This window comes from Microcaecilia unicolor, chromosome 6, assembly GCF_901765095.1.
Source record: "Microcaecilia unicolor chromosome 6, aMicUni1.1, whole genome shotgun sequence".
In the NCBI taxonomy this organism is placed as follows: domain Eukaryota; kingdom Metazoa; phylum Chordata; class Amphibia; order Gymnophiona; family Siphonopidae; genus Microcaecilia; species Microcaecilia unicolor.
The window spans coordinates 224,888,427-224,914,806 of NC_044036.1; the positions used below are offsets into that span (position 1 = coordinate 224,888,427).

The window sequence follows — 26,380 nt, forward strand, 5'->3', positions numbered from 1 at the left end:
ACAATCACTCTCAATGGCTGTAGTGTTATACAGTGTTTTCTTTTTCCGGCTTTAAGAAGCCTTCTCTAGAGGCATACAGTATATTGTTCAGATGCCATGGGGATATATCAGCTCTTTCATATTCTCTGAGGGACAGTCCTGTCTACCAAGCTCCCAGTCACTCAGCTGCCTTAGCAGGCATGCTTTATTCATGTCTTCCCTTCTTTTCCAACTGCCTTGAAGCCTCTCATATTTCATTTTAGCTTTCTTCTGGTTTTTACAGGACATATGGTCACTTAGAGAATAAAGTCATCCTTTCACTTAAAGATAGTGGATGGTCCTCAAACCATCTACTCGTGTTTGTCTCTACTCTATCAGTTCAGCATTGGCAGATTATAAACATCCTGGTTTGGTCCAGTATGCCTATACATACCATCTGCTATCTCTTCCTCTTCCTTAGAGACCTGATGTTATATCAAGCTTTCTTGAATTCAGATACAGTCTTGTCTACACTGCCTTCACCAAGTGGCTGTGGCACAACTTCACTTTTTTCGTTACAGGTAATTTCCAAGTTTGTCCTTTTTCATTTTCATTCTATGCACCTTCACTCCAGAGTGTTCTTTCAATTGGAAGGGGATTCACTCACTTCCTGTGTATTTATACCATAGGTACATAAGTATGGTTATGCTGGGTAAGGCCTAAAGTCCATCAAGTCCAGCATTCATATCTAATGGGCATAGGTACATAAGTTTTGCCATTCTGGGGAAGCTCAAATGTCCACCTTTCTACAGCCAGAACAGCATTAAAGAAAAAAAAAAAAAAAAAAACCTCTCACGAGAGTATCGAACAGAAATCTCTGCTCCAAAAGCAAGGCTTTGCAGTAATTCTGCAAACTAACGCATACAATATTTGCCATGGCTGTTCACCACTAGGAACACCGGGGACCCTGGGCCTAGGTTCGGTGTTTTAACCTGAAACAAGCTCAACATTCATATCTATTGGGTGTGAGTCTGGTACTACTACTACTACTTAACATTTCTAGAGCGCTACTAGGGTTACGCAGCGCTGTACAAATTAACAAAGAAGGACGTTCCCTGCTCAAAGGAGCTTACAATCTACATCTCAGTGAGGGAGGACGCATGACCGTGGTACGTGGATTAGTGGTATGTGGATTAGGGAGATCCAAGAAATTACAGGCCGGTGAATCAGACGTTCATACTGGGACAATTTTTTTCTGTCCGGAGCGTACTACCATAGCTGGTGGACTCCTATATTCAGAACTTTCTATATTCAGAACTTACCCAACTATGGAACGCCATAGAGATAGGGTTGGAGTTTGTAGCCCTATTTAACTGGTGTCCTTGGTCACCCTTCCTCTTCTCCTCAGGGTCCAGAGAATGGCTAGTTTTTGCTTATGCATTAACCGGTCATTTTCAGCAGTACTCTCTCTTCCGTTCTTTTATAGATCTAAGAGGATGTTCATTGCGCTCTTAGGGTCATTTCATTCTTACCTAGACGACTGCCTAATTGGAGAAAGTCTTATCAGCAGAGTTCTCAGGTCACGCACCGGGTGTTGCATTTCTTACAGTCTCTAGGTTGGGTGGTGATTGTAGCCAGGCCTCTCATTTGATCTCTCATTTGATCTCTCATCAGATATCTCTGATTTTCTCTTTGTTTAGTCAGGTTGGCGCACAGTCTTTTGTCTCCTCTGCAAACATCCCAGTTTATATTTTTCTTGGTGACCTTGGGCCTTCGGCCATTTCCTCGCTCTATTCTGCAGAATGCAATTTTACTTTCTAATGCCCAAGAAGGAATATTCCTTCATCCTATTGCGAATCTCAGGGTCATCAATCGCGCTATTTAAGTGTCATCTAGTTATCTCAAGAACCTTAGTTCTGTCATTGGGATGCTTCGTGCAGTACACTTTTTGGCAGAAGCTTGTTTTTATATATTTTTTTTCTGGGGGACCTCAGCAATTCGTTTTACCTTCGGGTGAATTTTGTTTTCCCTACTGACAAACAAGGCGGAGAGAGCTATGTTGGTCCTTGCCATGGCAATGGGTTATGTCATCCGCCAAGGAGGAGTTAAGAGTATACTCTTGAGTTTGTACTCATTTTTTCTTAGTTGTGTCACCCTGTGTTTAGGTGAATGGACTCTCATTTTTTCAGCCTTACTTCCTCACTGCGACACTTCAGGGCTATCTCTTTTTGCCTTCAGGCTCACGAACATTTCTTGCTTCTTCCGTTCAGCAACAGTCTTGACGGAGACAGGGACAGATGCCAACGTCCAGCAGGGGTTTTTCAACCTTCTTTATGCGTTTCTTCCATCATCTCACTAGGTGTTTACGCAGAACCAAGGCACCCTTCTACATCCGGACTCCCAGTCACTCAAACTTATGGCGTGGTTACTGGGTCTGCAACATCTTTGATATTTTCGCAGGAAGTACTTCAAGTTTTAATTGCTTCCAGACAGAAATCTACATTAAAGTCCTATGAATCAAAGTGGCGACGGTTCACTCTGTGGTACTCCTCTCGCCACTTCATTCCACAAACAGTATCCATTTTGCATGTTTTGGAATATCTTCTGCATCTTGCGAAATCTTGTCTGTCTTACTCATCCATTAGAGTTCATTTGGCAGCTCTATCAGTGATGCATGATACTGTTGACAACCGCACGCTTATGCAGCATCCACTGTCAAAGCGGTTTCTTAAAGGAGTCCTGCACCTGTACCTCCCGCTTCGTCCACCAGCTAGGTGAACTAGGTGAACAGACTCTTAAAGTTCTGTTTTCTAGTAGCCATAACTTTTTCTATAAAGTTTTCCTCTTCAAGCAGTATTTCCCAGTAGCCATTGCAGCAAGTAGATCTATGTGTGGAATACTTCTACGGTTGGTAACTTCTTTTCGGTCTGCTGTAGTTTAAAGTTTTCACCTTTCCCAATCGGTTTTTTCTTATTGGTTTTGTCCTTCTAGCCAGTAGGCGTAAAAGTTTTTCATTGTTTCTAACCCGCTATATCGCGAAGGATCAAGGAAATGAGAATGTCTATTTCTCTTCTCGCTGAGAGGGCAGTTCCACAGCGTATTACAACATATTCCACAACTTCAGAAGCGGGCTCTATTCTTACTACGGCGATTTTTGGTGCTCTCGGTGCACATTGGTAAGTTGGCAACTTAGTCCTAGTTTCATTTTATTTTGCTCATTGGGACACACTACATGTTAGTTGTCGCCAGGTGGTCTATGCAGCATGAACATTTCTCTGCAGTTTTCATAGGGTCCCTCCCTTCAGATTACTGCTTTGGTACTTCCCATCAGTCCAATCCTGGTCCGGTCCGGAGGGACGCTAAGGAAGGAGAAATTAGATCTTACCTGCTAATTTGCTTTCCTTTAGTCCCTCCGGACCGGACCAGGCCCCTCCCATGTTCTCTCTACTCTTTAGCTTCTTTTATTAAGTAGGAAGTGTATTCAGTAGGAAGTGTATTCATTCCTTTACGATTCGTGGAACAATACTATATATATACAGAACTTTACGTGGTCTATACCACATCTCTGGTGGTTGCTGGTGAGCTCAATTGCTGGAATCTATCTATAAAACCTTAAATACGCCATACCACTTCTCTGGTGAGAGTTGTGGCTGAGCTCAGTTGCTGGAATATCTATAAAACCTTAAATATGATTTACCACTTTTCTGGTGAGAGTTGCTGGTAAGCTCAGTTGATGGAATATATATAAAATCTTAAGTGGGCCATACCACTTCTCTGGTGAGAGTTGCTGGTGAGCTATAAGACAAGTGAGCCATACCACTTCTCTGGTGAGAGTTGCGGGTGAGCTATATTATACGTGAGCCATACCACTTCTCTGGGGAGAGTTGCTGGTGAGCTATATTACATGTGAGCCATATCGCTTCTCTGGTGAGATTTGCTGGTGAGCTATAGTACAAGTGAGCCATACCACTTCTCTAGTGAGAGTTGCTGGTGAGCTGTAATACATATCGGGCCATACCACTTCTCTGGTGAGAGTTGCTGGTGAGCTCTGATACTTGGCGTTGCCGAGTGCTTTGTGGCTGCTAGGATTCCATACGGCACAGAAGGTCTTTCTTTCTTTCCTGCTTTGTTATTCAAATACTGAGGCTAAGGTCACATGGCCAGGGCTCCTATTGGCTCTCTAGAGTCAGAGTTTTTTCTCAGTCTCCACCTGCTGGTAGGCGAGCACAACCCATCAGTCCAATCCTGGTCCGGTCCGGAGGGACTAAAGGAAAGCAAATTAGCAGGTAAGATCTAATTTCTCCTTTTCCTCCTTGGCCTCTGATAGGATGTCTTCTGCAGAAGGTAGAGAATTACAAGGGTCGTCTGATTCTGGTGGCTCCGGATTGGCCTCGAAGGCCGTGGTATGCCAACCTTCTCCGTCTTCTGGTCGATCTTCTCTTCAGGCTTCCGGTCACGCAAGATCTCTTGTCGCAGGGTCCAGTTGTCCATCTGGATCCAGATGGATTCTTTCTTACGGCTTGGCTCTTGAGAGGGCTAGGTTAGCTAAAAAAAGGTTACTCTGCTCAGGTTATTGCTACTATGCTGCGTTCTCGGCGGCGTTCCACTTCTTTGAATTATGTGCGTAGTTGGAGGATCTTTGAAGATTGGTGTATGGAGTGTATTTTTTCTCCTTTTGGAGCTTCGGTGCCACAGATTTTGGATTTTTTGCAGTGAGGGAAGTCTTTGGTTAGTCATCCAGATGTAGTGCATTTCTTCAGAGGGGTTAATCTTCTTCGTCCTCCCTCTCAATGTTCGTTTCCTCCTTGAGATCTGAATTTGGTGCTTTTGGTTCTTACTAAGCCTCTCTTTGAGCCTTTGTCGTCCTGTACTTTAAAGGATTTAACTCTGAAGACAGTGTTTTTGGTGGCTGTTGCGTCAGCTAGGCGAGTTTTGGAGTTGCAGGCGTTGTCGTTTAGATCTCCTTTTTTGGAGTTCTGTCCCGATCGCATAGTTTTGCGGCCGGTTCCGTCTTTTCTTCCCAAGGTGGTGTCTCGGTTTCATGTTTCTTAGCCGGTTGTATTGCCTGTGTTAGGTTCTTTCTCCGGTTCGCAGGAGCAGTGGAGTTTGAAGTGTTTGGATATCAAACGTGTGTTGAAGCACTATATCAAATCTACGGATGACATTCGGCGATCTGATCGGTTGTTTCTTCTGATTGGAGGTGCGCGTAAGGGGCTCATGGCCTCTAAACCCACTATTTCTCGTTGGCTCAAGGAAATGATTGCTTCAGCCTATCTGCTTTCTGGGAAAACTGTTCCAGACTATGTTAAGGCTCATTCTACGAGAGGTCAGGCAGCTTCTTGGGCAGAGCGTTGTCTGGTTCCTCCAGAGGACATTTGTAGGCCAGCAACCTGGTCGTCCTTGCATTCCTTTTCTAAGCACTACCGTTTAGACATTCTTACTCGTTGACAGGTTGCTTTCGGAGCGCGTGTGTTGTCAGCGGGGCTGCTAGGGTCCCTCCCATAATTGTACTGCTTTGTTACTTCCCATCAGTCACATTCAGGGCCGGTCCGGAGAGATGCTAAGGAAGGGTAAATTAGGGCTTACCTGCTAATTTGCTTTCCTTTAGTCCCTCCGGACCAGCCCAGATCCCTCCCTTCCGATATCTGTGTTTTCAGAGGTTCTTTGTTATTTATTGGAGCTGTGTTGCTAGTTTATTTCTCTATTACAAAAAAAAAAAAAAAAAGAAACAAAAAGTTTTCTGGCTGTTTATAATGTCCTATTTTTTAGGACCTTGATATGTTTGCAGGCACTCACCCTTTGTTGGCAATGTGCTGGTGGCTGCTCAGGTTTTTTGGATGCACAGGTTATGTACTTCTTTTCTTCTGCTTTCGTACTTTATTACTGGATCTTTCTCTGTCTGGCAAGGGCTCTTATTGGCTTGCTAGAGTCACAGTTTTTTTCTCAGTCTCCATCTGCTGGAAGGCGTGCACAACCCATCAGTCACATTCTGGGCTGGTCCGGAGGGACTAAAGGAAAGCAAATTAGCAGGTAAGGCCTAATTTACCCTTTTACTGCGTGGCTGTTCTGAGGCTTTTTCCAGTGATCCTGGTTCTGTGCAGCTTGACCGGAGCTCGATGACTCGGTCTTCTGAGGTGAGAGTGGTGCCCAGCTCCTCCGGGAAGGTCCGCGGAAGCCGTTCCGATCGGGGTAAGTTTTGGCGTGACGATGGCTGCTGAAGGAGTTAAGTGCTGCTCCCGTTGTGGTAAACGCAGTTCAGCAGCGGGGCTGTGTAAAACGTGCTCCTTAGACGCTTACTCTAGTATAAGCATGCCGAGCGATGTTTCTTCCTGCTCGATGGAGCTGGCAGCAGGTGCCATTTTGGAAGCGCCGCGTGCCTCGACCCTCGCGGTTGCAGAGGAGTCTGAGTGCAGGGGGACGCCTCGTTTAGAGGCTGCCAGAGGAGCTCCTACATCCATTTCTCTTAATTCGGAGGCGGAGGGTCAGGGTGAGTTTTTCTCCCCTGAGTTTGTGCTTTTAATGCATAAGGCTTTTATGCTGAAAAGAGCTCTGCCGCAGGTGTCTGACACTGCGTTGCCTCCTGGCTTCCCTCCGGGTGTGGATGCCCCGGGGATGACTTCAGAGGTTATTTCCTCCCCCGAGCATTGGAAACACGCTAAACATAGACGGGTAAATTCCCCGTCTGAAAGTGGTGCATATCCTCCCCCCCCCCCGTGGTCGGGCTGTGGTGAGTCAGAGGGATCGGGCAGACCCTCAGGGACGGATGATTCAGAGGAGGGTGCCTGTTCGCCTCTGGATTTGGATGATCCCAATGCGGTCCGGATTTTCCACCGCGATGAGCTGCCAGCTCTCATTACTGATGTCTTGCAGGCCCTCTCAATTGATGATCCCTCTGTTAATCTTAGGATGGCGAGTACTAAGAAGCCTACTCGGGCCTTTCCTGTGCATGACTCCATCCAAGAGCTTATTTCTGCTCAATGGTCTGACTCAGATGGGCCTTTGAAAGTGGCCAGGGCTGTGGTGGGGGGAATAGGGGGTGGTGATTGGGAGGAGAGGATAGGGGAGGGCAGACTTGTACGGTCTGTACCAGAGCCGGTGATGGGAGGAGGGACTGGTGGTTGGGAGGCGGGAAATACTGCTGGGCAGACTTATATGGTCTGTGCCCTGAAAAGGACAGGTACAAATTCAAGGTAAGGTATACACATATGAGTTTTGTCTTGGGCAGACTGGATGGACCATGCAGGTCTTTTTCTGCCGTCATCTACTATGTTACTATGTTATGTTACCCTCTGCGTGAGGAGCACTTGGCCCTCACGTGGCCCTTTGGGGATGCCTAAAGTGGATGCATTGGTCACGGCGGTGACAAAAAAGGCCACTCTCCCAGTAGAGGGAGGAGTCGCTTTGAAAGACATGCAGGACTGGTGGCTTGAGTCCGCGCTGAAGCAGCCCTTTGAAATTGCAGGCCTTGCCTTGAGGGCGTCTATTTGCAGTTCCTATGCAGCCCGGGCATGTCTTTCCTGGCTACAGCAGGTGGTGGAACAGCCCGCCGATGATGCGGGCCCCCTTTCTGCGGTTGCCCCGCGGATGGAGTCAGCCCTCTCATTTTTGGCTGACACCCTGTATGATCTGGTCAGAGCTTTGGCTAAACAGATGTCTGTGGCGGTGTCTGCTTGCTGCCGCCTTTGGCTGTGGCATTGGGCGGCTGACATGGCTTCTAAGCAAAGACTGGTGAGGCTACCCTTTCGGGGCCTCCTGTTATTTTGAGAGGAATTGGAGAAGATTGTGAAAGACCTGGTAGAATATAAACCCCAGAGGTTACCTGAGGATAGGCTGAGGCCTTCTTCCAAGGGTTCTGTGTTTCCCTACTCTTCCAGACCTTGCTTCCGTGAAGCTCTAAGGTATCGCCCGGGGCGCTCTGCTGGGTTTTCTCAACGTGCCCGTTTTCAGCAGAGGAACTCCTTTCGCTCGGACAAACGTTCCGCAGGGGCCGGTTCAAGGCCAGGAGTTCAGGGGCATCCTCCACAATGATGGGACGCCGGTCCACTCCTCCTTGCCTGCAATAGGAGGACATCTTTCCCTCTTTCTAGAGGAGTGGACCAAGATTACCTCAGATCAGTGGGTCCTGATCAGAGAAGGTTACCGACTGGAATTCGGTGCCCCGGTGAGAGATGTGTTTGTCCTGATGCGGCACTGCTGTAAAACGGGCGGCAGTAGAGGAGACCTTACAAGTCTTGCTGCACCTCGGAGCGGTGATCCCGGTGCCTTCCACTGAACGCGGCTGCGGCCGCTATTCCATTAATTTTGTCGTGCCTCGAAAAGGTGGGTCTTTCAGGCCGATCCTCGACTTACAAAGAGTAAACGAGGCTCTCAGAGTACGACATTTTCACATGGAAACCCTGCGCTCCGTCATTGCGTCGGTACAGCCAGGAGAGTTTCTCACGTCTCTGGAGCAAAAAGAAGCTTATTTGCACATTACTATCTGGCCTCCACACCAGTGGTTCCTCCGCTTTGTAGTGTTGGGAAAGCATTTACAGTTTCAGGCCTTATCTTTCGGCCTAGCCACAGCTCCCCGTACCTTTTCCAAGGTAATGGTGGTGGTAGTAGCTGCCTGTCTCAGGCAAGAGGGTATCAGAGTTCACCCTTATCTTGACGGCTGGCTCATCAGAGTGGATTCGGCAACCGAAAGTCGTCTTGCCACAGCCACAGTGGTGGCGGTCCTGCAGGCGCTAGCCTAGGTGGTCAATATACCCAAAAGTCACCTGACCCCCTCTCAGTCTCTTGAGTATTTGGGGGTCCGGTTCGACACGGTATCGGGGTTTGCCTTTCTCCCCGACCAAAGGCGGTGCAAGCTTGAGAATCAGGTCTGTCTGCTCCTGCGGATGCCTCGCCCGCGAGCTTGGGACTTTGTCCAGCTGCTGGGGGTTGATGACGGCCACCTTGGAGGTGGTTCCTTGGGCGAGAGCGCATATGAGGCCTCTGCAGATTGCCCTGCTTCAACAATGGTCTCCGATGTCCCAGGAATATCAACGCAGACTAACGTTGCTCCCTGCGGCCTGGCTCAGTTTGGAGTGGTGGCTCTCCGACAGGATGCTGCGCCAAGGAATGCCTCTGGCACTTCCTTCCTGGTGCCTGGTGATAACAGATGCCAGCCTTCTAGGCTGGAGAGCACATTGCCAAGGAAGCTATGCTCGGGGTCTGTGGACACCCGTCCTTACTTACAAAATGTAAAACGGTAATAGCGTTTTCAAGAAGTAAAAATGTGAAGGACAAACTGGTACCATCCTCACTGCCTGAGCCACACCTAGACATACAGAATTTGGATACACCGGGTGATAAAACATGTGGTAAATGTTCTGTCTGCAAACATGCAATAATTAAAAATATACATCCGACTTAGCACAAAAGATATTTCTTGAGAAATCACACAGACTGCAATTCCACTTTTGTGATATATATTATTAGATGTCCTTGCAATCTCCTATATGTAGGAAAAACAAAACATATGATAAAGACAAGGATCATTGAGCATAGAAGTTCTATAAGAAGATATACAAACAGCTCCTTTAGTAGCGCATTTAAATGAGTTTAACCATACTGAGGACATCAACTTCTTACTTTTCAAACAAATTGTACCCAAATGGAGAGGGGGCGATCAGAACAGTATGCTGTTGCAAGAAGAACAAGGGACTAAATGCTGATATAGATATGACAGTTTTTCTGTAAGTTAATTTAATGCTGGTTTAGATTACCTGGTCTCTTCACAAGGTACAATATCTGGTGTTGGCATAGTTCACTTTTCCATTGGAATATTACCGTGTTTCCCCGAAAATAAGACAGTGTCTTATATTAATTTTTGCTCCCAAAGATGCGCTAGGTCTTATTTTTAGGGGATGTCTTATTCGGGAGTAGTAGGGGGACTGTGGTAGTCGGGAACAGTATTGAAGTGGGGGGCGGTATCCTGCAGGAGTAGGCCGTGGCTTACAGTGACCGCAGGACTCGAGCGGAGCAGAGCCGCTCTGGCCGGGCTGGGAATGGAGGAGGGGTATGAACTAGGGAAGGTAATGGAATGTGGGGCCGGGCTGCTCTGGCTGGGGGTCTTGGGAGGTTGTGAGAGGGCTTAGGGCGCAGGATCATCCCTACCATATTACAAACATTAAAACAAATTCTACAGTAGCTCCGTTCCCCGTTGGTGGCGCTTTATGCGCTCCTCCTGTACATTTGCTACACTTTCCATCCTTCTAGTCTGACTTAGCCCTTGGGCGATAGAGCAGCGCCAAAAGGGCTCGGTTACTCATTTTCTTTTCTTTTATTATTTCTGCAAGGGGGATGTTTCTTTTCTTTCCAGGCTCACTTACCGGTAGTTGATCTTCACAAAAGCGTGAAGGAGGATGGTAGGAGTCCGCTGGACGATAGATTTTCCACCTCAGTCTTGTTTCTTGCATTTCTTTTATGTTATTTCGTCTTTGGGTTGCAGCGAAAAAAATTAAGGTTTCTGTGTCCATGTCCCATCGGGGCCAAACAAAAACTTTGCTAGGTCTTACTTTCAGGGGAGGCCTTATATTTAGCAATTCAGCAAAACCTCTCCTAGGTCTTATTTTCAGGGGATGTCTTATTTTCGGGGAAACAGGGTACCTAGTTTTTTTTACCTACATGTATAGTCTCTGCCACTTAAAAAAATATTTATGGTCTCCTTTTTTTTATCCTTATTTTATACTTATTCCTTTAATGTCTGAAGATTCATATATGTCTCTTATGTCTTGTTTTTATGACACATTTTTTTTTTTGCTATCTTTTCTTTTTAACTGATTATTATATCTATTTTTCCCTGTTTTTTGCTTATAACAGCTGTTTTTCCACACCACAGGTTATTTTTCTTTAGTGCAATTTTTTTGCTACTTTTTTCTTACTTTTCAGCACTAGTTGGCGTATCCGTTCTCTGTGATAGCTTGTGCTGGTTTGAGATATCGGGTCTTTTTCGACTGTTATTTACTTTTAACCCTGCTGCTTCTCTGTGGTTTTAAATCTAATTTTATTTTATTTTTTTCTCTTTTTAGTGCCATTTTCAGCCGTCTGGTCTCTGTGGGAGCTTGTGCCGTTTTGAGATGTTCAGTCTCTTTGACAACTGCTTTTTACTCAGTTTTATTTCTCTTTTCAGTGCCTAGTTTGAGCCTTCCAGTCTCAGTGATAGCTTGTGCCGGTCTGCACTATCTAGTTTTTTGACAGGTGTTTTTTTTTGACAGGTGTTTTTTTTTTTTTTTTTTTTTACTTCATTTGTTTTATATTTCTGTTTTCTGTATTGTTTTTCCATAGTCACTTGTTTTCTTACTCATAGATCAGCAGTACATACCCGATATTTTGCTTATCCCTCTCTTTTTTGGGTAGCTTTTTTTTGGGGGTGGTTTTTGGGTGGTTTTTGTCCTACAAGTATTTTTGAGTGACCTTGTTTTATTATTTTTCCCCCTTCCTACTTTTTTCAGGTTCACCATACACAGACATTTCAACACTTAATTTCAACATTGGTAAACCACAGGTATTGAAATAAAATGCATATTTTTTTTAGACGTCCTCTCAAAGTACCTTGGTTCTAGACCTTTTTCTACTTTAGACATGTATTCACCCATTACATTTATGATTATTTTCATATCTGGTTTTTGTTGCTTTTTACCACTACATCACATTTTATTAGAAGGTTGCCCATATGTATATATGTACTCCCGGTTTTGTAACTGAAGACATTCATGTAATGACCGTGATGTATTCATTAACTCATTGTTTTTGATATATCCTTGAAGTGAGCTTAGGTTTATCAGGTTTTCATTTTTCTTTATAAATGCACTATATAGATAATCATACTGCTTTATATCTCTCCCTATTTATAGTTTATAATATGATTCTTGTACACTTTTAAATGTGTTTTTGGAGAAGTCACGTAACGCTATGCGGAAGGGTGGTCGCAAGTGAGCGACGCTCTGGCCCTTATCCTAAACCCCCGAGAATCACACTGAATTTCGGACCCCAAAAAAGCACACAGCAAGATTGGAACAAAGGCGGCACGTAGTTGATATTATTTCAGAATCTAAAACGGTGCCGATGGCAACAAAATCCACACAGAAAGGGAAGCTCCGTGGTAAGCTGACTGAATCCAAGATGGCGGCGTCCCCAGGCTCCGCGGGATCATCGGTCTCGTCAACCTGGGTGGCAGAGATCACCACAGAAATGTCGGCAGTCCTGGAGGAGATGCTGGAGCGGCGTTTGACGCCAATAGGCACCAGGCTGGAACAGCTGCAAACGTGGATGGAAGACTTGACTCGAGAATGCGTCGCATTTCAAACGAGGACGAGCGAGGTGGAAGACAGAGTGACGGAGGTGGAAGGCACGCAAAAGTCGATGCAAAAGAGGCTGGATTCGCTGGAACAAAAAGTGGAAGATATGGAGAATCGCTCCAGGAGAAACAACTTGCATCTAGTGGGGTTCCCAGAAAGTGTGAGAGATAAGGAATTAACAATGGCGGTTGAGCGGTGGCTCGCAGAAACTGTTGTATTTCCGGCCGAGCTGGGACCAGTAAGGGTGGAAAGAGCCCACAGATTAGGGCCCCGCAGGGCTAGTGCTGACAAACCTTGAGTGGTTATTATGCGGATCCTCAATTTTGCGCACAAGCAATTTATACTGCGGTCTTCCCATGTGGACAAACATCTGTGCTTTCAGGACTACTCTGCTGGAGTAGCGGGATGACGGCGTGCGTTTTCGCCGCTTTGCTCAAAGCTCTATGAATGGAAAATCCAGTTTGCGCTGATATACCCTGCTACCTTAAAGATCACCCATAAGGGAAAAGACTACTCTTTTGAAGCAGTAGCGAAGGCACAGAAATTCGTATCGCAGCTGGAAGAGGAGCAGGCAGCCGGCTCGGGCTGAGTGGAGTTACTTGGAGAGGGCAGGTGAAGCCCTGAATTATTATCAGAGTGGAGGTTGTTGGTGGCAGCAAGGAGCAGCGACAAAAGAACATTGGAGACAAGTAAAAGGGGACTTTGCGCTGGCAATAGGGGTTGGAGAGGTGGAAGAAGGGACATGAACATATTTTACTGCATTCTGTCCCCCACCACTTAGGCGGTAGGGGGGGCAGGGTGTTGAAAGTTTGTAGTTTGAATGGGTTCAGTGGGTAGTGGTTAAAAGCATTGTTAAGGCCTAAAGGGCAGAGGCTGGTGGATGGGGATTGTCAAGGTGGGCGGAGGAGGGGGAGGATGGGGAGGCGTCAAGATGTGACAGTTCCCATATGGGAACAGAGGTCAAGGGGTTGGAGAGGGGGAGTGGGGGGAAGGGTAGGAGTGAGGGGCTGTCAGTGACTATAAGAGGCAAGGGTGGGAAGACACTGTTTGGAAGGAAAAGAAAATTAAGCATAGGACCGGAACCAGAGAGGTGCTGGCTGGGAGGCCTCTCTGGAGAAGGAGTTCAAAGAATCACGACAGTAGTTATTGTTTGATTGGTTGAGCTTATGGTAAAGTTGGTATCTTGGAATGTCGGGGGCATTAGTTCCCCAATAAAACGATCAAAAATTTTGCAACAATTGCAGAGGTATAAAATTAATGTGGCACTACTGCAAGAGACACACCTTACACAGGCAGAACATGCTAAGTTAAAAACCTGGTGGGTAGGAGATTGCATAGCTGCAGCGGCTGTAGGCAAGAAAGGAGGAGTAGCGGTGTTAATAGGTAGGGGGTAGCAGCCGCCATTCAGCCGTTATTCATAGAACCGGGGGGGTAGGTTTGTTTTAGTAGAGCTGGAACTGCAGGGCCAAAAAATTGTACTATGTAACATCTATGCTCTACTCCAAATCAATACGACAGAAAATTCTACACTAGCGTGACAAATCATTTGCTCAATTACGCTGGGGCCCATTTGGTGGTGGGGGGAGACTTTAACACGGTATGGGACCCACAACTAGACAGCTCACAGGGGATTCATAGAGACAGGGGGGTGTCCAATAAGGGACTACGATGCATTGGGGGGGGGGGGGGCAGTGTTAGATTTGGTAGATGTATGGCGGGTACTCAACCCCATGGAGAAGGATTACATGCACTTATCAAGAGCCCATTCCACACAGGCGAGGATTGACTATGTGCTGGTCTCTACGGGACTGTTTGGAAAAGTCCTTAAGGCAGAAATAAGGACATACACAATTTCAGACCATGCATGGGTGCTCTTGGAATGGTCAACAGGCTCTCCAATGGGAGGAACGGGCAGGTGGAAGTTCCCAGCGGAATTATACAGATACAAACTTTAAAGGAAAAATTGTAGGGTGCTGGCGGGACTATGCAAACTTAAATAAGGGGCATGCAGGTGATCCAATACTATATTGGGATGCTGCGAAGGCGGTACTCCAGGGAGAGGTCATTAGTTATTCCCATCATATGAAAGTGGCACGCAATAGAGAGATCTTGAGATTGAGTGTACAAATATGTAAAGCCCGTAGATTGTTTGGGCAGACACATAGTATGGCCCACAGAACACGTTTGCTGGAACTGCAAGTGGCGTTAAATGAGCACTTGCACCTGAGAGCCTCTAAATCCCAAGCTTACTATAAATATCAGCTATATTTACATGGCAACAAGATGGGCTGCCTATTAGCTAGATTGGCGAAGCCCAGAGGTGGAGGAGAGGTCTCGTGGAAGGAGAGCATTCCCTTGGTGAAGTAGGAAGTACTCCTGTAGCCAGGACCTGCCCACCAGAGAATGTATTATCCTCTCGCACTGAGGATATGTCTCCGATTACAGCCCACAGGGGAAAAGATAGGACCGCTGTTGTAGTTGGCGACTCAATCATTAGGCATGTAGATAGCTGGGTGCCTGCTGGACGTGAGGATCGCCTGGTGACTTGCCTGCCTGGTGTGAAGGTGGCGGACCTTACGCGGCACCTAGACAAGATTTTAGATAGTGCTGGGGAGGAGCCGGCCGTCTTGGTACACATGAGTACCAACGACGTAGGGAAATGTGGGAGACAGGTTCTGGAAGCTAAATTTAGGCTTTTAGGAAGGAAGCTCAAAACCAGATCCTCTAGGATAGCATTTTCTGAAATACCTGTTCCATGCGCAGGGCCCAAGCAACAGGCAGAGATCTGGAGTTTCAGCGCGTGGATGAGACAATGGTGTGGGGAGGAGGGTTTTGGATTTGTCAGGAACTGGTCAGCATTCTGGGGAAGGGAGAGCCTATTCCAATCTGATGGGCTTCACCTTAACCAGGGTGGGACCAGGCTGCTGGCGTCAACTTTTAAAAAGGAAATAGAGCAGCTTTTAAACTAGAAATGGAGGGTGGGGGGGGGGGGGGGGGGAAGGCTGACAGTTGCTCAAAAGCGCATGGTTCGGGAGAAGGTATCTTTTGAGGATATCACCCAGATAGGGAAAAAAGGGTTATTTGTGAGTAAGGACAACAAAGAAATCATAGAGGATCAGATGGACTTAAATAAAATTAATAATGACCAGACGGAAGACAACATATTAATAATGCCATGTATTAAACGTAATAAAAATCAGAACAACAATCGTGCATTGAAATGTCTATATGCAAATGCCAGGAGCCTGAGGCATAAGATGGGAGAGCTGTACATTGCATACAATGAAAAACTGGATATTATAGGCATCTCTGAGACCTGGTGGAAGGAAGATAACCAATGAGACACAGTCATACTGGGCTACAAATTATATCGTAGCGATAGGGTGGATTGGTTTAGGAGGAAGGGTAGCGCTGTATGTAAATGAGAACCTTGACTCAGGCTGCAAATATTGCAGGAGACAAAACCCCGATTGGAATCCTTGTGGATTAAAATTTCACATGAAAAGGGAAAAGGGATGGTGATAGGAGTCTACTACCGTCCATCTGGCCAAGACGAGCAGACGGACGCAGCAATGTCAAGGGAAATTAGGGAAGCGAATAAAAAGGGCAATGTAATATTAATGGGTGACTTCAATTATCCGGATATAGACTGGGTGAATGAAACATCGGTACACGCAAGGGAGGCGAAATTTCTTGATGAAATCAAGGATAGCTTCATGGAACAGCTGGTTCAGGAGCCAACAAGAGAAGGGAAAATACTAGACTTAATCATTAGTGGAGCTCATGATCTGGTTCGGGGGGGGGGGGGGGGGGTAACGGTGCGAGGGCCACTTAATAACAGTGATCATAATATGATCAGTTTTGATATTGGCTACGAAGTAAGTGAACTCAGGAAATCAAATATACTAGCGTTTAACTTTAGAAAAGGAGACTACGATAAAATGAGGAGAACAGTGAAAAAAAAGACTGAAGGGAGTGGCTGAAAGGGTAAAAAAACTTGAATCAGGCGTGGATGCTGTTCAAAAACACCATCCTAGAAGTACAGGACAAATATATTCCGCGTATTAGAAAAATAGGAAAAAAGACCAAACGTCAGCCGGCGTGGTTAAACGGTAAGGTAAAGGAAGCTATTAGAGCCAAAAAACAATCCTTCAGAAAATGGAGAAGGGAACCGACTGAAGACAATAAGATAAAGCATAAGGAATGTCAAGCCAAATGCAAAAAGGAGATAAGAAGGGCTAAGAAGGACTTTGAAAAAAAGTTAGCGTTAGAAGCGAAAACATATACCAAAATTTTTTTTAGGTATATTGAAAGCAGAAAGCTGGCTAAAGAATCGGTAAGGCCGCTGGACCGACGGTGGTGTTAAAGGGGTGATCAGGGAAGACAAAGCTCTAGCGGAGAAATTAAATGAATTCTTTGCTTCGGTCTTTACCGAGGAGGATTTGGGAGGGATACCGGTGCCGGAAAAGGTATTTGAAGCGGACGAGTCAGAAAGACTAAATGATTTCTCTGTAAACTTGGAGGATGTAATAGGGCAGTACTGCAAACTAAAAAGTAGTAAATCACCGGGACCGGATGGTATTCATCCCAGAGTATTAATAGAGCTGAAAAATGAACTTGTGGAGCTACTGTTAGTAATATGCAATTTATCCCTAAAATCAGGTGTGGTACCGGAAGATTGGAGGGTGGCCAATGTAACGCCAATTTTTTTAAAAGGGTTCCAGAGGAGATCCAGGAAATTATAGACCGGTGAGTCTGACGTCGGTGCTGGGAAAAATGGCGGAGGCTGCTATTAAGAATAAAATTACAGAGCACATACAAAAGCATGGGCTACTAAGACAAAGTCAGCATGGATTTAGTGAAGGGAAGTCTTGCCTCACAAATCTACTGCATTTTTTTGAGGGGGTGAACAAACATGTGGACAAAGGGGAGCCGGTCGATATTGTATATCTAGATTTTCAGAAGGCGTTTGACAAAGTGCCTCATGAAAGACTCCAAAGGAAACTGGAGAGTCATGGGATCGGAGACAGTGTATTATTATGGATTAAGAGCTGGTTAAAAGATAGGAAGCAGAGAGTAGGGTTGAATGGTCATTATTCTTGATGGAGAAGGGTAGTTAGTGGGGTCCCTCAGGGGTTTGTGCTGGGACCGCTGCTTTTTAACATATTTATAAATGACCTTGAGATGGGAGTAACTAGTGAGGTAATTAAATTCACAGATGAAACAAAGTTATCCAGGGTCGTCTTGTCGCAGGAGGAGTGTGAAAGATTACAAGAGGACCTCGTGAGACTGGGGGATTGGGCATCCAAATGGCAGATGAAGTTCAACGTTGACAAGTACAAAGTGATGCACGTGGGAAGGAGGAACCCGAATTACGGTTATGTCATGCAAGGTTCTGCTTTAGGAGTTACGGACCGAGAAAGGGATCTGGGAGTCATCGTGGATAGGACGTTGAAATCTTCCGCTCAGTGTGCTGCAGCGGCTAAGAAGGCGAACAGAATGTTGAGTATTATTAGAAAAGGTATGGAAAACAAGCATGAGGATGTTATAATGCCGTTATATCGCTCCATGGTGCGACCGCACCTGGAGTACTGTGTTCAGTTCTGGTTGCCTTATCTCAAAAAAGATATAAAGGAATTGGAGACGGTGCAGAGAAGGGCGACGAAAATGATAAAAGGGATGGGATGACTACCTTATGAGGAGAGGTTAAGAAGGCTAGGACTCTTTAGCCTGGAGAAAAAGCGGCTGAGGGGTGATATGATAGAGGTGTACAAAATAATGAGTGGGGTAGAGCGGACAGATGTGAAGCGTTTGTTTACGCTTTCTAACAATAATAGAACCAGGGAACACAAGATGAAATTAGAATGTGGTAGGTTTAAAACAAATTGGAGAAAGTTTTTCTTTACTCAGCGCATGGTTAGACTCTGGAACTCATTGCCGGAGAAGGTAGTGACGGCAGCTGGCCTTGCTGAGTTTAAAGGGGGTTTGGACAGATTCCTGAAGGAAAAGTCCATCGATCGTTATTAAATTTTGGGCTTTTGCCAGGTTCTTGGGGCCTGAATTGGCTGCTGTCGGAGACGGAGTGCTGGGCTTGATGAACCCTTTGGTCTTTTCCCAGCGTGGCAGTGCTTATGTACTTATGTAGGGGGAAGGGTGATCCAGCTGAAGGATAGCCAAGGGGTAGTAGTGTGGAAAGATGAGGATATCTGTAGGGTCTTTCAAGAATTTTACAGTAGGTTATATGATAAACCTCAGGAGCAGGGGCTGCAGGGGAATTTATACTTAGAAAACCTTAATTTGCTGGTTTTGAGGCAGGCAGATCTGGAAAAATTGCATAGGCCAATACAGGAAGAAGAGGTAACTTTGGTGATAGCAAGGGGTCAACTTTACAAAATCCCAGGGCCGGATGGACTTAGAATGGAATTTTATAAAAGCTTAGGAGAAGAAATTATACCAACGCTGACTAGATATTTAAATAGAGTAGTGGACGTGGAGCAGTTGCCACACACGTTATCCTCAGCGCAAAGCCGGGTAAAGATCCAACCAGGCCAGAGTCCTACCATCCCATTTCTTTACTCAATGTAGAAGCGAAAATACTAGCTAAGATAATGGCCAATTGGGTGGCAGGAGTGTTACCAGGATCGTTACACGAGGCTTAGGTAGGGTTTGTGGAAGGGAGGACGGTAGCAAAAAATTTAAGGAGAATTTTGATGGCATTGGAGACCCGAAAGAGGAATAAGACCCCGTCAATGCTTTTTAGTTTCGATGCTGAGAAAGCATTTGACAAGGTTCGTTGGGACTTTGTTTACCACCCTGCAGGCATATGGTTTGGGGAGACGCTTCATGTCTGTAGTTAAAGCCCTCTATCTTGCTTCCCAAGCTACAGTGGAGGAGTGGCCTAGTGGTTAGGGTGGTGGACTTTGGTCCTGGGGAACTGAGGAACTGAGTTCAATTCCCACTTCAGGCACAGGCAGCTCCTTGTGACTCTGGGCAAGTCACTTAACCCTCCATTGCCCCATGTAAGCCGCATTGAGCCTGCCATGAGTGGGAAAGCACGGGGTACAAATGTAATAAAAAAATGGTTTACAATCACAGTCCTTTCCCATACTTCAAGGAACAAGACAGGGATGCCCACTATCACCTCTGCTATTTGTATTAACTTTGGATCCTCTTATCAGAGATGTGATGGATAATGCATCAGTGAAAGGAGTAGGGGTGGGAGACAGGGATTTCAAAATTGCGGCATTTGCAGATGACCTACTGGTGTTGCTGACAGACCCAAAGGAGTCATTCATGGCCTTAATGGACATCTTGAGGGAATATGGTGACTTTGCGGGTTTACGCCTAAATTTGGCTAAGTCGGAGGCGTTGGCCGCCTCAGAGGAGATGAGATCATTATGGGATGGAGACTTTTCGCTGGCTTGGGCAGATGGCTCATTTAGATACCTGGGTATTAGGATGACATTTGATTTGGAGCAGTTATATAATCTCAGTATCGCGGAATTGACCAGAGATACTAAGACCCAATTGGAAAACTGGGGGGGATCTCCCATTATCGTTGCGAGGGAGGGTAAATTTAGTGCAGATGATGATATTTCCTAAGTGGCTCTATGTATTGCGGACGCTGCCACTTTGTCTCATACAGAAGGACTTGAAGAGGCTATATAGGGTCTTTAGTAGATTCTGTTGGGCAAAGAAGAAGCCAAAGGTGAGGTTCTCCTATCTGCTAGGGAGTTGGAAGCTGGGGGGGTTTGGGGATCCCCGATATATATGTGTACAATCAAGCCAGCCTATTACGACATTTAGGGGACTGGTTTTGTCAGACCCAACATATATACCCCGATTGACATGGAAAGGGAGTATTTTGCACCGTACGATTTCCTCTCTCTGCTGCATATGACACTGAGACAACTTCCACCACAATTCAGAAACTGTGTGATACTTACCCCAATGAGGGAGGTGTGGAAAGGGCTGGTTAAAAAATTTTGGGGGGGGGGGGGGGGGGGGAATTATAAGGTGTCTGACCAACTGGCAATAAGGGGGAATCCAGCTTTTCAACCAGGCACAGATAATCCAGTATTTATAAAATGGGAGACAGAGGGAATTAGGAAGCTGGAACATCTCTTGAGGAACGATGGGGAATTAATAGGCAATGAAGAATTGCAGAGGCGGATAGGAGTTTCCTGGGGGAATAGATTCGCATATGTTCAAATTAAACACTATGTGTCTGCCTTGGATCAGGCTATGCTGAGACAGAGTTTGGGGCTGAGTTTTTTCAAGAGATGGAAGCCACGGGGCTGTCAGTGTCAGCACTCCACAAAGCACTGATCCGTCAGGGACCTCCAACAAAAAAATTATGAGACTATTAAGGATAGATGGGAAAAAGAGGCAGGGAGTCCCCTGGTGGGTTGGGAAGCGAGAGCCATGTTGGGGGGGTATTGCAGCCCTCACGTCAGATGAAAGGCTGTGTGAGTGTGGCTATCGGATGGATAATCATTCGTGCCTACATGTCAGGGCAACAGTTGTCATATATAGGTCTCCCGCAAGGAGCGAGCTGTGTTAAATGCAGTCAAGTCCCACACACACTGTTCCATGCATTTTGGGCATGTCCAGGGGTAAAAGCCTTCTGGGTGCTGGCTAGGAGATTCTTGTCCCGGATATTAGGATTAACAGTAACGGGAACTTGGGATCATTTTGTATTGGACACGAAAAGGGCTTTCAGTGCCCATGCAGTAGGGGCACGTATGTTATGTCGCAAACTGTGCTTGGTGGCTCGGAAGACTGTTCTGCAGTATTGGACGGTTTCGGAGCCACCAGCATATTGGCATTGGAGAAACCAGGTACACCTACTAGCAACATGGGAAGCACGGGAGGCAAGGGGTTCCCCGAAAAGGCATGTTCAATTTAAGCGGATATGGGATCCCTATTTGGAGCAGTTAAGCCCTAAAGGACGTAGTCTAATTCTCAACCGGCATAATGCGACACCCTAGAATAACCATGGACAGCCTTGAACACACAAAAATTTGTAGTTCATAGACAGCGGTGGGGGGGGGGGGGGGGGGATACCTCTGGGCTATCAGAACACAAGTCCAGAGGGAGATAGGGGTAGGGGTAGGGGAAGGGGGGGAACGGGAAGAGAGGAGGGATGGACCAAAGTGCCAGGTACCAATGCACTCATGTATCTGAGGTCACTTATAATTTATGGGATTGGTGAAGATTTCGGTGGGAATTATAGTTGTGTTAAATCCTCTTAATGAGAGGTTTGAGAACATCACCTGAAAAGAGGGGGGAGGGTAGGGTGGAGAGGGTGAAAAGGAAAAATGTTAGATTATGATAATGAACATAGATGTTAATTGCTTTTGTTGTTCTTGTAGACTCGTATGCCAAAGCTGTATTTCTATAGTGGTTTTCAATAATAAAAAGTTGAAACATAAATGTATTTTTGACGTATATATTATGCTTTTAAGTACAACATACTTATATAACCCCATGAATTTGTTTCTAAATGTATATATCATTTGCATATAATTTGTTTTTATATGATTATTCAATTTTATGCACATTTTATAACTGTCATCAATTGTTTTGTTATGTTGATTTTTTGATAGTTATTTATTTGATTATATATTTGTAGTTTTTAGGGACTCCTGAGGCAAGCCTCTGTGGCTGAAACCTGATTTTTTGTCTAGTCTAGTACTTATTTTGGAATAAACATCTGATGTGGACTCTTCGAGTCCGTAGGTTGTTTTTCATCATCCTTTGTGTCTCCTTCACTGTTTTGCCTGCTTGTTTTGACCTGCATGAAGGTTTTAGTTTCTTCTGTATTTGTCAAATAGGGAATTGAGTCAAATAAAATAAACATTTTTCACAGATAGCAGCGTGGAATCACTATGGATAAAAATTCCATGTGTGAAGGGAAGAAGTATTCTTGTAGGTCTGTACTACCATCCGCCGGGACAGAACGAACAGACGGATGAAGAAATGTTTACACAGATTAGGAAAGTTGGCAAATTGGGAAATGCTATAATAATGAGTGATTTCAATTATCACCACTACTTCACAATTTTCTACAGTATGGTCAAGTGTTGAGGGGAAATCGTGGACTTCAATGCATGAAAAATTGTGGAGAAAAAAGACCTCAGTATAACCGGCAACACTTCCTTCCAAAGGATTCACCTTATAATAAGAGAGCGTGCCTCTTTAATCATGAGTCAAAAAAACTCCACCTTAAATTACTTCATAATATCATGTCCATCCACCCTCTACAACACTTCATAGGTGGAAACATGGAAAAAATGTAACAAAATGTTACTTATCGTGGATGGCGGCAACAACGTCGAAAGAATCTTCTATAAATCCCAGCAGATATTTCCACAGCGATTATATTAGCTTATATCCTGCTTTCTCTTCATATCCTGACAGGGAAGCCCTGTTTTGCCGATGATTGGCTGCGTCAGGGGAAAAGTTTTTTTTATTAATAGCCACATCCAAGAGATGAGCTCGCCCCTTGTACTTCCAAAGGCATAACAACATTAAAATGGCAGCTGTTGCTGGTTATACTGAGGTCTTTTTTCTCCACAATGTTTCATGCAGGGAAGTCCATGATTTCCCCTCAACACTTGACCCTACTGTAGAAAATTGTGAAGTAGTGGTGATTTATATTCTACATATTCTATATTGTTGATTTCAATTATCCCCATATTGACTTGATAAATGTTACATCAAGGAGTGCCAGGGAGATAACATTTCTAGATAGTAACATAGTAGATGACGGCAGAAAAAGACCTGCAAGGTCCAACAAGATAACTCATATGTGCTAATTTTGTGTATACCCTACTTTGATTTGTACCTGTGTTCTTCAGGGCACAGACCATATAAGTCTGCCCAGCACTATCCCCGCCTCCCAACCACCAGCCCCGCCTCCCAACCACCGGCTCTGGCACAGACCGTATAAGTCTGCCCAGCACTATCCCCACCTCCAACCACCAGCCCCGCCTCCCACCACCGGTTCTGGCACAGACCGTATAAGTCTGCCAAGCACTATCCCTGCCTCCCACCACCAGGTCTGGCACAGACCGTATAAGTCTGCCCAGCACTATCCCTGCCTCCCAACCACCAGTCCCGCTTCCCACCACCGGCTCTGGCACAGACCGTATAAGTCTGCCCCGCCTCCCGATCTTGACTAAGCTCCTGAGGATCCATTCCTTCTGCACAGGATTCCTTTATGCTTATCCCACGCATGTTTGAATTCCGTTACTGTTTTCATTTCCACCACCTCCCGCGGGAGAGCATTCCAAGCATCCACTACTCTCTCCGTGAAAAAATACTTCCTAACATTTTTCTTGAGTCTGTCCCCCTTTAATCTCATGTAATAAATGACAGCTTCTTGGAGCAGTTGCTCCAGGAACCGATGAGAGGGGGAGCCATTTTGGATCTGATCCTTGCTGGCATGCAGGGCATAGTGCGAGAGGTGGTGGTGCTGGGTCCCCTAGGAAACAGCAATCATAACATGATCAAGTTTGAGCTATTATCTGAGATGAACCTGCAAAGGAAATCTACTGTGCATTTAATTTTCGAAAGCGCGACAATAATAAAATGAGGGAAATGGTTAAAAAGAAACTAAAAGGATCGACTGCAAAGGTTAGGACACTAAATCAGGCGTGGACGTTATTCATAAATACCATCTTGGAAGCCCAGTCCAGATATATTCCACATATTTACAAAGGTGGCAAGAAGAGAAAGCGTTAGCCAGCATGGTTAAAAAGTGATGTAAATGAGGCCATTACAGCCAAAAGATTCTCCTTCAAAGAATGGAAAAAGGACCCAAATGAAGGAAAAAAAAGAAGCAACATAAGCACTGGCAAGTCAGATGCAAAGCACTAATAAAGAAGGCTAAAAAAGAATATGAAGAGAAACTTGCCGTAGAGGCTAAAACCCACTGAACAACTTTTTCAAGTACATCAGAAGTAGAAAGCCTGCGAGGGAATCCGTGAGACCGTTAGATCACAAAGGAGCAAAAGGGGCGCTCAGGGAGGACAAGGCCATAGCGGAGAAAATGAATGAATTCTTTGCTTCTGTCTTTACGGAAGAGCTCTGCCTGTACCGGAAATGGGTTTTCAAGCGTGATGAAGCGGAGGAATTGAAAGAAATCTCGGTGAACCTGGAAGATGTACTGAGCCAAATTGACAAATAAACGAGTAGTAAATTCCCTGAACCAGATGGCATACATCCAAGGGTACTAAAAGAAGTCAAGCATGAAATTGCTGATCTGCTGTTAGTAATATGTAACCTGTCGTTAAAATTGTCCGTAGTACCTGAAGATTAGAGGATGGCCAATGTGATGCCGATTTTTTAAAAGGGTTCTATGGGTGATCTGGGGAATTATAGACTGCTAAGCCTGAAGTCAGTGCCGGGCAAAATAGTGGAAACGATTATAAAGAATAAAATTATAGAATAAGTAGACAAACATGGGACAGAGGTGGCATGGGTTCAGCTGAGGGAAGTCTTGCCTCGCCAGTTTGCTTCATTTCTTTGAAGGCGTGGATAAAGGTGAGCCGGTTGATGTATTATATCTAGATTTTCAGAAAGCTTTTGATAAAGTTCCTCATGAGAGACGCCCAAGACCATTAAAGAGTCATGGGATAGGAGGCAAGGGTCTGGTGTGGATTAGGAATTGGTTATTGGACAGAAACCAGAGGGTAGAGTTAAATGATCATTTCTCTCAATGGAGGAGAGTGCTGCAGGAATTTGTACTGGGACTGGTACTATTTAACATATTTATAAATGATATGAAATCGGAACGATAAGTGAGGTGATCAAATTTGCAGATGATACAAAACTATTCAAGGTTGTTAAAACATGTGCAGACTGTGAAATATTGCAGGAAGTCCTTAGGAATAGCTGTTTGTTGTCATCCCCTACTCTCCGGCTCGTTCCCTTCGCTCCCTTGATGCCTATCGTCTAGTCTTCTCCTCCTCAGTATCGGCTTACTAGAAAACTACTGGATCTTTAGCTTTTTTTCTTCTATCTCCTAAACTGTGGAACAGCCTCCCCCTTATTCATGTATTTATTTAGATTTTGCTCACACCTTTTTCAGTAACAGCTCAAGATGAGTTACATTCAGGTACTCTGGATATTTCTCAGATCCCCAAACTCAAATTTCAATTGAAGAATCAGTTTTTAAAGTTTGCTTTTAATGTCTCCATTGACGACCCACACTAACTGGCGGACCGTGCAGTGAACCAGAGCTCCTCGCTCAAACGTGGATACCTCTTCTTGTATGTATGTTTGGATGTTTAATTTTTTTGTGTAAATGTCCATCTAGCCTGTCATCAAATTAGAGTTCCTTTCTTACTTTGCCTTATTAGTGGCTTTTTGTTAACTGCTTTTTCCTTGCCTATGTATGCAGTATATCAAGTGCAGAATAAACATAAACATATTTTTGACATGTGCAGTGCTCATCACATAACCTGTGACAGATGGCAACAGGCAGATGGGGGGGAGGGAGTGGGGCTGAGTGGGTGGGTATGCATTACACAGGCACAGGTGCTGTGTGTGCTGTGGTGGCCATGGGGACAGAAGGGTGACCTTTCTGTGGAGCATGTGCACTGTTGCTGAGAGGAATGGGCAGTGGGATAAAGCAGATGTGCCTTTGGGTGGCTCAATGTACTTTAGTAAGCTGCTTCCAACGCTCTCATCAGTATGTAGGCATGGATCAGGATGCGGCGGGGGGGAGGGGGGTCCCAGATATGTGCAGCCTCTTATTTTAGCATTGGATGGTTAATGGAGGGGGGCACATAATTAGTTGTCACTGGTTATTTTGTACATTCTAATTTCAGCAATGTTTTTTTTTTAATTATTTCTTGCAACAGCAAGGGTACCTACATGTGACCTTGCCTCTGTATGTTGCTTGCACATGAGTGGTGCTATGATCCTGGGGGGCAATCCTGCACATTCACCTTCCCAGGATACCTCTATTGGTTCTCCATGCCCTCATGGAGATGTTGTGGGGGGATAGGTGGTGGTGGTGTTTGTTTAGGCTTTCCTACAGTTTAAAATGTGATACTGAAAAGATATCAAGATAGCTCATTTAACTATCA

At 45.3% G+C, this 26,380-nt stretch overlaps 1 protein-coding gene across 3 annotated transcripts in view; it reads left to right on the forward strand.

Annotated features, from left to right (window-relative positions):
• The window catches only part of PDCL (phosducin like), a 200,843-nt gene that overhangs the window by 74,650 nt on the left and 99,813 nt on the right, over positions 1-26,380 (forward strand). The gene's annotated exons all lie outside the window — the stretch shown is intronic.